Source organism: Gorilla gorilla, chromosome 6 (genome assembly GCF_029281585.2).
Source record: "Gorilla gorilla gorilla isolate KB3781 chromosome 6, NHGRI_mGorGor1-v2.1_pri, whole genome shotgun sequence".
Classification (NCBI taxonomy): domain Eukaryota; kingdom Metazoa; phylum Chordata; class Mammalia; order Primates; family Hominidae; genus Gorilla; species Gorilla gorilla.
In genome coordinates this window covers 149413735-149426423 of record NC_073230.2, presented here as the reverse complement: position 1 = coordinate 149426423, position 12689 = coordinate 149413735, and the positions used below count along the sequence as shown (strand labels likewise).

Sequence of the window (12689 nt, the reverse complement as noted above, 5' to 3'; positions counted from 1 at the left end):
CTTTAAAATGCTCCACATACTGCCCCATGCAAAGTGACCTTGGCTGGGGGCTAGATGAAATACAATGGGCAAAATTCTTCATAAAAGCTGGGGATGGGCACATGGGTGTTCATTACGCCACTCTATTTTTGTGAATGTTAATTTTTTTTCCATAGTAAAAGTTAAAAAAAGACAGAATGAAAGCATCTGTAATCTGCAGTTCAGTAGTTACACATAAAATGTGTATTTGTGTGTATGTGTGTGTGTGCATTTGGGGAGCTGTGTGTGGAGGTCTGTGGCTGTGGACCGACACACCTGTGTTTCTGTGAACCTGCATTTCTGTGGATGAGGGCAGGGAGGGATTACCGGAAGGAGAGGAGAGGACAAAGCCATCTGGGGATGTGTGACTTTGCTAGGGCTGTGTAAAAATGACCACAACCTGGGGAGCTTAAAACAACAGCAATTTCTTTTTCTTTTTCTTTTTTTTGGAGACCAAGTCTTGCTCTGTTGCTCAGGCTGGAGTGCAGTGGCATGATGTTGGCTCACTGCAATCTCTGCCTCCTGGGTTCAAGTGATTCTCCTGCCTCAACCTCCCAAGCAGCTGGGATTACAGGTGTGTGCCAACATGCCTGGCTAATTTTTGTATATTTAGTAGAGACGGGGTTTCACCATGTTGGCCAGGCTAGTCTTGAACTCCTGACCTCAGGTGATCCACTGCCTCAGCCTCCCAAAGTGCTGGGATTATAGACATGAGCCGCTGCGGCCAACCAAAAACAGCGATTTCTTCTGTCACAGTTCTGAAGGCTAGAGGTCTGCAGTCAAGGTCTCTGTTGGGCTGGCCTCCTTCTGAAGACTCCAGTGGGGAATCCTTCCTCGCCTCTTCCAGCTTCTGGTGTCACCAACAATCCTGGGTGGTCTGTTGCTTGTAGATGCACCGCTTCAATCTCTGCCTCCGTCATCACGGGACATTCTCCCTAGATCTCTTCACATTGTCTTCCCTCTGTGTTGTGTGTATCTCTGTCTCTGTTTCCTGATCTTATAAGGACCCCAGTCATATTGGAGTAGGGCCCACTCTAATTAAGTATGACCTCGTTTAAACTTGATTATATCTGCAAAGATCCTATTTCCAAATAAGGTCACCTTTACAGGTAGTTGGGGTTAAGATGTCAATATATCTTTTTGGGGGACACATTTAACCTACAAAAGGGCAGAAGGCAGGATAAGCAGAGACAGATTCTTAGACTGTAAATTCAGAGAGCTGAAGCACCAGCTGCCTCATAGGCGGGCTGCAGAGGACACAACATTTACAGTGATTAGACTTGACCTTAATGCATCATTCGCTGGCCAACTTTATATTTTCCAAACGGAGACAAGCCTTTTCTGGAACCCATTTCCCACTCAGCAGTTTGGACTGAGGAGTGACACATCTAGACCCTTCCAATCGATCAACCCTTTTCACTAGAAAGGTTTGGGGGATAATTCTAATGTGTATTCACTTGAGAAATGTTTCAGGCCAGGTGCAGTGGCTCATGCCTGTAATCCTAGCACTTTGGGAGGCCAAGGCTGGTGGATCACGAGGTCAGGAGTCCAAGACCAGCCTGGCCAAGATGGTGAAACCCTGTCTCTACTAAAAATACAAAAACTAGCCGGGTGTGGTGGCAGGTGCCTGTAATGCCAGCTACTCGGGAGGCTGAGGCAGAGAATTGCTTGAACCCAGGAGGCGGAGGTTGCAGTGAGCCGACATCGTGCCACTGCACTCCAGCCTGGGTGACAGAGCAAGACTCCATCTCAGAAAAAAAAAAGAAAGAAAGAAATGTTTCAGAAAAAGCGAGTTTCTTACTCTTTGACACAGACATGTCCGTTTAGAGTTTATCTTCTGAGCTGGCTGCTAAAGTTATTTTAGACTTTACAGTTAAATTGACCCAGAAATAATTCCTCCTTTGAAAGTTCCTTTGCAATGTTATTCACTCTGACTCTAACTTCAGGTTACATTGTGCTGTTCTTTGCTCTTTAATCTCACTCTGGCCTTTCACCAAAAGCAATAAAATCCGACTTCTGTATTAAATGGTACTTGTATATAATATTATTCGGGTAAACCAGATGTCTAATAATTGCAATATATTTTCATATGATTGTTTGAAGAGTTTCATGGAAAAAGTGCAAACCCCTCAAACTTCCCGAACTGTGTGAGCTGTTTACTGTTGAGAACTTTCCAGAGGATGTTGGAGGGAGCAGAAAGCTGAGGAGAAGGAGCTGGACTTTGGGCTTTGTTTGCCTGTACTCTCTCCACTGTTACCTTCAGCCTACCTTTCAGCTCCAATCCATAGGAGTCATTTGCAACCATCTGTTTTCACCTCTTTGCTCCCAGGTGTGCGGAAAAAGGCAAGAGCAGGGAGGAGCTGAAGTTTTGCAGAGGTTAGGGAGAAGGTTGGCTTGACCTAAGTGGAGAGAGAGGAGGGCGGGTTTTTTTTGTTTTGTTTTGTTTTGTTTTTTTGTTTTTTTGAGACGGAGTTTTGCTTTTGTCGACCAGGCTGGAGTGCAATGGCATGATCTTGTCCCACTGCAACCTCTGCCTCCTGGGTTCAAGTGATTCTCCTGCCTCAGCCTCCTGAGTGGCTGGGATTACAGGTGCCCACCACCGCACCCGGCTAATTTTTGTATTTTTAGTAGAGACAGGGTTTCACCATGTTGGCCAGGCTAGTCTCAAACTCCCGGCCTCAAGGGATCCACCCGCCTCGGCCTCCCAAAGTGCTGGGATGACAGGCATGAGCCACCGTGCCCGGCTGAGAGCTGGGATTTGAACCACTGTCAGTTCCTGAACAGAGATTTAAGAGATTGATGAGCATTAGATGAAATCTTAATCCTCCGTCATTGCTGGTACTTATGTAGACGTGGGAGAATAGGAGGATAACAGTATCCAAACAGGCTGATAGTATTTCAAGAGCTTCCATGGGTTGCTTGAGTCCTCAGGGCTGGGCATGGTGCTAACAGCTTTATGTGCATGGGGCACCTGCCAGCTGCCCTGCTTCTCTATCCTATGTGCGATGGGAATTCATTCTTTTACCTGGCATGGGCTCTTCCATTTTGCTTTTCAAAAACCCACATTTACAATAGACTCTCATTTTTACAGTAAAGCGTACCATAGAATCACTTTACATTGCAAGTTCTCCCTCCTCCTATAGTGCAATTAATCTACTCTATTCAATTGGCAGAAAGTCTGTTTACAAAGAGCTCTGTGAGAGGACACTTGTCTTCAAAGCACGGAAACAGAAATAACAGAAAGACTCAGCTTCATTGATGGCCCACTTACCACAGGCAATATTTAATGCAATATAATTAATTGTACTTCTAGAAAAGACTGGACTGAGGTCCTAGGAGCTTTTTATAACCGATTGAAAGACACCAGAGACTCTACTCCTAATGTCCAGCCAGGACCCGCCCCTAGCCCACAATACAGCCAGGAGCACTTTTTTTTTTTTAAGCTATCCATTTAAAAAAAAAAGATTTTCCAAGGCGAGCACATTATTTCCTTTGTTAGTTTGGATCAGAGTCTGATATCCCTAACAAGTCAAAGTTGTTCTTTTTAGCCCTTCCGACAATTTGAGTCTGCTCCTTTGAAGTTGTGCTCTCGGTGGAGATGGAAAAGAGACTCACCTTTCAGCGTACGGAAATTCTGTTCCATTCCTGTGAACTGTTAATGCGCACATTTCAATCATTGCTACTTTCTTCTCTGGTGTTAGTTTCTGACCTCTTGGTTATTTTCTGTTTTCCATTGGACTTTTCGGTTGCTCCGTTTCTTTTTAAAAGTAGCACCTCAGTCTGTTCACACTAGAAAATGTTTGGCTTATTTTGCATGTCCCTTTTCTCAAAGGATAAAGGGAAGAACCGTTCCTACGAATTGCTGACATCTCTGTGGAGGCCAGCTGCTAAGTGAAGGAAAGCGTGGCCGTGACTTGCAGGAGATCAGAGGCCCCCAGTCTCCTTCAGGCCAACCGACATCCAGATGAGGGCTTCTTGCTTCTTTTAGATCCATGCTCTGAACCCAGATGATGGTCTTGGATGGCTGCTGTAGTCAGGACTCTAGCCAACCTAACCCATGTGCCTTATGTTAACTTACAGTATTAAGCAAACATCTGCTTGTTAATCTACAATCTTTTTTTGTTGTTGAGATGGAGTCTCACTCTGTCACCCAGGCTGGAGTGCAGCGGCATCATCTCGGCCCACTGCAGCCTCTGCTTTGTGGGTTCAACCAATTCTCCTGCCTCAGCCTCCTGAGTGGCTGAGACTACAGGCACCTGCCACCATGCCCGACTAATTTTTGCATTTTTAGTAGAGACGGGGTTTCACCATGTTGGCCAGGCTGATCTCAAACTCCTGACCTCAAGTGGTCTGCCTGCCTCAGCCTCCCAAAGTGCCAGGATTACTGTGCTTGGCCTAATCTGCAATCATTATTCCAAGTTCTTGCCACTACCCTTAAGCAGGTTCTATGTGAGTGGTCCTCCTGATCTGCAGTGGACTGCCGCTTTAACTTGGCTGAATAACAACTATTATACCACACCCTTGTGTCCTGCAATGCAGTTTAGACACATGAGAAAATAGTACGAACCTCAGCCCAGTGCAGTGGCTCATGCCTGTAGTCTCAACACTTTGGGAGACCAAGGTGGGAGGATCACTTGAGCCCAGGAGTTCCAGACCAGCCTGGCCAACATAATGAGACTCTATCTCTACTAAAAAAATTAAAAAAAAAAAAATAATTGACCAGGCATGGTGGTGCATACCTGTGGTCCTAGCTACTCGGGAGGGAGGATAGGAGGTCCAGGCTGCAGTGAGCTGTGATCATGTCACTGCACTCCAGCCTGGGTGACAGAGCAAGACTCTGTCTCAAAAAGAAAAAAGAAAAAAAAGCTGGGCATGGTGGCTCATGCTTGTAATCCCAGCACTTTGGGAGGCCAAGACAGGTGGGATCACCTGAGATCAGGAGTTCAAGACCAGCCTGGCCAACATGGTGAAACCCTGTCTCTACTAAAAATACAAAAATTAGCCGGGCGTGGTGGTGGTTGGCTGTAATCCCAGCTACTTGGGAGGCTGAGGCAGGAAGATTGCTTGAATCCGGGAGGCGGAGGTTGCAGTGAGCTGAGATTGCGCCATTGCACTCCAGCCTTGGTGACAGAGCGAGACTCCGTCTCACAAAAAAAAAAAAAAAAAGAGGATACAGAACCAGCCCTGTAGATTTTGTGCCAGCTCTCAGGGGACTTCCTGCACCACTTGGACTATCATTCTTCCAGATCAGGTGTCCCCAGGGATCGTCTGCAGTGGTTACAAACAACACTTCACAAAATGTTAATAGCCACGAATCTATTTTAATGTGTATTAGAAAAAAATATGGCTGGGCATGGTGGCTCATACCTGTAATCTCAGCACTTTGGGAGGGCGAAGTGGGCGGATCACTTGAGCCCAGGAGTTCAAGACCAGCCTAGGTGACATGGCAAAATTCTGGCTCTACAAAAACACAAAAGTTAGCCAGGTATAGTGGCATACGCCTGTAGTCCCAGCTACTTGGGAGGCTGAGGTGGGAGGATGGCTTGAGCCTGGGGGGCAGAGGTTGCCATGAGCTGAGATAGTGCCACTGCACTCCAGCTTGGGCAACAGAGTGACACCCTGTCTCAAAAAGAAAAATTATAACATGCACATAAAACCTGAGACATGCATTTCTTTTCAAAAGTCAACAAAGTTAAAAAGTGAGTCCTATTTAGAGACTATTAACTAAGTAACTCTAGGAGGCAGTGTGTGACTACGGAGAACACCCTGAAGGCCTAGAACCCCTTATGGGGAGGCTCTGAAGGCCACCCCAAGCCCTTTCATTTTTCACTCCTCCATCTTCATTACTCCTTCTCTCTCCAAGTTCTTCATCTTCTGGGCCTGTTTCTCCTTCCCTTCCTCCCTCTAAGCTTCTCTGGTGGTGCCCTGGGTTTTAAGAGGGAGAAGGAAAGAGGCTCACATTTAGTGATCATGAATTACTTGCTAGAAGGTCACAGATGTAAGGCGGATACTGTCTACTAGTGGGGCTTTGGGTGATTTCTCTGGAGTACTTTTCGAATTTGCATGTGTGAGTCACCTGAAGATCTGGTTAAAGTGCAGATTCTAGCCCAGATGGTCTGCAGTGGGGCTGAGATGTTTGCATTTCTGGCAATTTCCAAATGATGCTGCTGTGGTTGGTTCGTGGGCCACACTTGGAGTCACAAAGGTTGATCATGGAGCTCTATTTCTTTTTTCCTTTTTTCCTTTTTTTTTTTTTTTGAGACGCACTCTTGCTCTGTTGCCCAGGCTAGAGTGCAGTGGCGCAATCTCAGCTCACTGCAACCTCCCCGCCTCCCGAGTTCAAGAGATTCTCCTGTCTCAGCCTCCTGAGTAGCTGGGACTACAGGCGCATGCCACCACACTCAGTTAATTTTTTGTAATTTTAGTAGAGACGGGGTTTCACCATATTGGTCAGGCTGGTCTCGAACTCCTGACCTCAGGTGATCCACCCACCTCGGCCTCCCGAAGTGCTGGGATTACAAGCGTGAGGCACTGCGCTAGGCCATGGAGCTCTATTTCTTTAGAGAACTAAGAACAGAGAAATATATATTTTAGGAAGAGGATGAGTTCTGAAACCACCTCTTTCATCCGCAGTGAAGCCAATTATTAAGAACACTTAAGAGTCTAGCATGTTTTGCTCTCTGGAAGAAATATAAGATGATTCCTTTATACTGACCAAGGCAGTTTGTAATGAAAACTGTTGGCTCAATTTGTTGCTAGGGTACCGCCGGGGAACTGGCACACAGAAAATCTGTAACCTAATGTGATTGTGTGGGAACTAATGAGCTCTGAACATGACAGGCAGGGAGGGTTCTGCTTCCCTCCTTTGCTCAGGTGATGGGCTAACACCCATGTCCAATTAGGCAAACCTGGCATGTGGAGCCATTCGGGGCTGCTGCAGAGCTGTTTCTCTGGGTAGAGAAAATTGGATTGTTGAATTGTTCCAAATATATTGGTATGCTCCCTTCTCCCATCCATTTGGTTATGATAACCAGACCTGCAGACACATTCTGAGGGTTAGAATAGCTCCAGCATTTAGTAAACAAGCCAGCCAAATACAACAGGACCCGGATTGAGGTTATATGAAAATTGATGGACGTGATTCAGGACCTTGCTATTTTAAATGAAATGACCTTCACCTGAAGAGATCAGAGGGCGATGCTATTAAGAGGTGTTGCACTTTTACAGTATTCTTTCTGTTAGGGCAGAAAAACTTATGGAAGGAAAAAGGCAAAGTGAATCACCTTTTCTTAAGATTCAGCTGGAACCAGACACTTAGCAAAAAATGATGCTCTGCAGCTGACACAAGTAGCCACATGATTGTGGAATGATAGTGCTCCAAAATGTTCTTGGGGCCTGGATGTGGGGGCTCACACCTGTAATCCCAGCACTTTGGGAGGCCAAGGCAGGCACATCACTCGAGGTCAGGAGTTCGAGACCAGCCTGGCGAACATGGGGAAACTCCGTCTCTACTAAAAATACAAAAATTAGTCGGGTGTGGTGGCAGGTGCCTGTAATCCCAGCTACTCAGGAGGCTGAGGCAGGAGAATTGCTTGAACCTGGGAGGCGGAGGTTGCAGTGAGCCGAGATTACGCCACTGCACTCCAGCCTGGGTGACAGAGGGAGGCTCTGTCTCAAAAAAACAAAAAAAATATTGGGGATTACTGAGCATGATGGTGTTTAATTTTGGGAGGGGATGGGGGTAGTTATTCCGGACTCCCTTCCCCTCGAAAACACACATGCATAATCTTCCGTATAATTTCCAGGGATTAATGGATTCCCTGGGAGATCCAGGGATTTCAGGTTAGAAACCTCTGATGGAATACATTTCCTCCTTTTCAGAGATGAGAAAATTAAGGCCCAGAAAGAAGGTGACTGACTATTGGTCTCAGCAACACTGACAGTGAACAAATCAAACAAGAAGGCAGGCACGGTGGCTGATGCCTGTAATCCTGTCATTTTGGGAGATGGAGGCGGGTGGATCACTTAAGCCCAGGAGTTCAAGACAAGCCTGGGGAACATGGCAAAGCCCTGTCTCTACAAAAAATACAAAAACTAGCCAGGTGTGGTGGCACGCATCTGTAGTCCCAGCTACTGGGAAGGCTGAGAGGTGGGAGGATCACTTGAGCCCTGGAGATTGAGGCTGCAGTGAGCCATGATTGCACCACTGCCCTCCAGCCTGGGCGACAGAGTGAGACCCTGTCTCAAAAATATTTTAAAAATTAAACAAACAAGAGGGCTTAAGTGTCACAACCATCAATGGGGAAAGTGTCCGTGCATAATTTATTTCTGGAAGCCCTGAGAAGAACAAGCGTCAACGGCTTTCTGAGAGACATAACTTTTAGCTGAGGGAATCTCAATATTTAACCAAATAACACTTGAAGAAAAGCAGAAATCATTGAGACAGCAGCTCCTGGGAACTAGGTTTTATGATGTGTTCTAAAGACATAAGCGAGAAGCCTGCTGTCACTTGTTAGCTGTGTGCTGAACTGCAGTTTGGGGTGTCTTTAGGGCAGGTAATAAATTCCTTTCAGAGATTGAAATCACATAACAACGTGAATCTTCCACATTCCTGAAAACTACTTAGGCAAGATGCCTCACATGACACGGAACTCTCAATTTGGCAACACATGTTGGGGTTCAGCCCCCCACAATCCTGGCACAGTGTGGGTGCTCACTAAATATTTATTTGGATAAAATGGGCTTTCCTTAACTTTACAGTTTTCTGGGGATAGAAGACTCAGGAAACATGAGAGAGCAGTATAAAATGTGTAAGTACACAGTGGAAGGCTGGGGTTCCTAGTGAGGGTTTTAGAATCTCACAAACAAAAGCAGCCAGACACAAAAAAATACGTGCAATATGATTCCGTGTATATGAAGAACAAATGTGGATCAAATTAACTTATGCCATTAGAAGCGAGAATATTGGTTACCTTTGGGGACCAGGGTTGGGGATGAGTGTCTGGGAAAGAGAACTTCTAGGGTGCTATTAACCCTAGCCCTATTCTATTTCTTAATCGGGGGGCTGGGTGCCTCTATGGATTCACTTTGTGATAATTTATCAAATGGTTCTGTATGTGTGCTCTATTTTAATAAAAACATTTATTTAAAAATACACACACAATGAAAGATGTAGGCCAGTCCTTCCCAACCTTGAACGTGGGTACAGGTCACTTGGGATCTTACTAAAATGCAAAATTCAGGCCAGGTGCAATGGCTCACGCCTGTAAATCCAGCACTTTGGGGGGCTGAGGCAGGAGGGTCACTTGAGCCCAGGAGTTTGAGACCAGCCTGGGCAAGACAGGGGGATCCTGTCTCTACAAAAAAATAAAAAATTAACTGGGCGTGGTGGCACATGCCTGTAGTCCCAGCTACTCAGGAGGCTGAGGTGGGAGGATCACTTGAGCTCTGTGGTTGGCGGGGTAGGTGTCAGAGCTACAGTGAGCTATTACATAATATAATTGCGCCACTGCACTCCAGCCTGGGCAAGAGTGAGACCCTATCTCAAAAAAGAAAAAAAGAAAAAAAAAAAAGCAAGATTCAGATTCATTTGTCCTCTGGTATGGCATTTGATTCTGCATTTCTAGAAAGGATCTAGAGACTGGTATTGTCAGGATCTTTTTTTTAGGGAGATCCAGGGATCTGGTAAAAGTAGCCTAGGCCTATCCTGTTAACCTATTGGGCTGTTAACCGACAGGACAGCAGTTCCCAAGCCAGCCCATGCTCTCGTGTGGGTCTGTGAAGTTCACCTGCTCACAGCACCTTTGAAGGTGATTTTCCAACCGCTGGGTGGTGACCAGAGCCTGAAGTTGGGCTACCCCAGTGGGTAATAGACTGGTGACCAGCCCTTGAAGCCCACATTAGGGCCCTGGACTGCCTGCCCCATAGAAACCACTGGAGACCTGGAGGCTGTTACCCACAAATTGCATAACGAGGGCATGAGGAGCCTTGCTTCCCTCTCCATCCACAAGTGTGGGTGAAACTGGGTTTTCAGCAATGACTGCTGCATAAATAAAGTGGCCATTCCAGCTCCTCCTCACAGGACTCTGGTGAGCCCTCGTAGGCTGAGGTGAGTGGATCACAAGGTCAGGAGTTCAAGACCAGCCTGGCCAACATAGTGAAACCCTGTCTCTACTAAAAATACAAAAATTAGCCAGGTGTGGTGGCCCGCACCTGCAGTCCCAGTCCTGGAATGGTCTGAATGTTTGTGTGCCCCACGAAATTCATATGTAAAAATCCTAACCCCCAGTGAGCTCCCTCACCAGTTCAGCCATGTGAGGACTCAGGGAGAAGATGGCACTCAGTGAGCCAGGAATCAATCAAGAAAACCATTATTTTGAGTGGGGGCTGGGTGTGGTGGTTCATGCCTGTAATTCCAGCACTTTGGGAGGCCGAGGCAGGTGGATCACTTGAGGTCAGGAGTTCGAGACCGGCCTGGCCAACATGGTGAAACCCCATCTCTACTAACAATACAAAATCAGCTGGGGTGAGCATCTGTAATCGCAGCTACTCCAGAGGCTGAGGCAAGAGAATCGCTTGAACCTGGTTGGCGGAGGTTGTAGTGAGCTGAGATCACGCCACTGCACTCCAGTCTGAGCAACAGAACGAGACTTCATCAAAATAAAAACAACAACAACAACAAAAAAGAAAACCATTATTCTGAGGAGGGGGAAAAGAAGCAAGTCATATACAACATGATTCCTTTCACAGAAACAGTAAAAGCAAGCTGGGTGTGGTAGTGCATGCCTGTAGTCCTAGCTGCTCAGGAGGCTGAGTGGGAGAATTGCTTGAGCCCAGGAGTTCAAGGCTACAGTGAGCTATGATTATGCTGATGGGCAGCCACTGGGAAACATAGCAAGACCCCATCTCTAAAAAAAACAACATGGCCGGGTGCGGTGGCTCACACCTGTAATCCCAGCCCTTTAGGAGGCCGAGGTGGGTGGATCGCCTGAGGTCAGAAGTTCAAGACCAGCCTGGCCAACTTGGCGAAACCCCGTCTCTAGTAAAAATACAAAATTAGGTGTGCACAGTGGTGCATGCCTGTAATCCCAGCTACTCAGGAGACTGAGGCAGGAGAATCACTTGAACCAGGAAGGCAGAGGTTACAGTGAGCTGAGGTCACACCACTGCACTCCAGCCTGGGCAATAAGAGCGAAACTCCACCTCAAAAAAACAAACAATAGCCGGGCGTGGTGGCGGGTGCCTGTAATCCCAGCTACTCAGGAGGCTGAGGCAGGAGAATTGCTTGAACCCAGGAGGCGTGGAGGTTGCAGTGAGCTGAGATCTCGCCACTACACTCTAGCTGGGGCGACAGAGTGAGACTCCATCTCAAAACAAACAAACAAAGAGAAAACAACCGTAAAAAGAGGCCAAACTAATTAATGCCTTATTCCTATGGGTTGAGACATAGGTAGTAAAATATAAAGAGAGGCCAGGTGTGATGGCTCACGCCTGTAATCCCAGCACTTTGGGAGGCCAAGGCGGGTGGATCACCAGGTCAGGAGCTAGAGACCAGACTGGCCAACATAGTGCAACCCTGTCTCTACTAAAAACACAAAAATTAGCTGGGTGAGGTGACACACACCTGTAGTCCTAGCTGCTTGGGAGGCTGAGGCAGGAGAATCACTTGAACCCGGGAGGTGGAGGTTGCAGTGAGCCGAGACGGTGCCATTGCACTCCAGCCTGGGTGACAGAGCAAGACTCTGTCTCAAAAACAAACAAAACAACAGCAACAACAACAAAGCATATATATATATATATATATGTTGAGAGACAGAGAGAATACAGGGAAGTGATTAATAAATACACAGGATGGCAGTGTCCTCCAGGAGCTAGAGAGGAAGGTGGGGAGGAGCACCAGGGGAGGAGCACCAGGGGAGGAGTACCAGAAGAGTTCTATATTATGTGTTGTGCGTTTTATTATCGTTCTTTAAAACTGTAGATATCCACATCATATGCACTCTTTCATTTGTATGCAGTGTTCACAATTTAAAAATGAAAGTGCAATGCCACATCTTAGGATAATATTTTATGCTGCAATTTCTTTTGCTTGATTTTTTTTTTTTAGAACATTCTGTGTTTTAAAATTTTTTGACCTGTCAGAGTAAGTTGCCAATTATGGTATTTATTTGCAAGGACACTTTATTCTGAGATTCTGCTCCTCTTATCTTTTTTTTTTTTTTTTTTGGTGGTAAGATGCCCTTTCTTTTGATGGCATTTTAATAAAATGTTGGTGATAATAACAGTATATTTGGGATTTAAAAACAAACCCCCCTTGTGTATTAAATAACAAATTGGCAACTAGAAGTGACTCCCAGCCCCTTTCCTTTTTTAAAGGTGACATTTAAAAGACTGGAAACCACAGGTGTAGACAACTTTTCTTTTGGGAAAGGAAGATATCCAGCTCTAAGGGGTTTGCAATCAATCAATCAATAAATAAAGAGAGTTGGAGGAGTACTGCCTAGAGAAGGTGAAAGGGATGTGTGGAATCCTCTCAAGCTTTTCGAAGAGGTTTTCACGTTCTTGGAGATGTTGTATGTTGGTTTGAGAATCTTTCTTGTGGTTTTTTTATTGGTTTGTTTGTTCATTTGTTTGTTTTTGAGACAGGGTCTCACTCTGTTGCCCAGGCTGGA

At 46.1% G+C, this 12689-nt stretch overlaps 1 protein-coding gene across 1 annotated transcript in view; it reads left to right on the top strand.

The window, feature by feature from the left end:
- The window catches only part of SLC37A3 (solute carrier family 37 member 3), a 122312-nt gene that overhangs the window by 85611 nt on the left and 24012 nt on the right, over positions 1–12689 (top strand). The gene's annotated exons all lie outside the window — the stretch shown is intronic.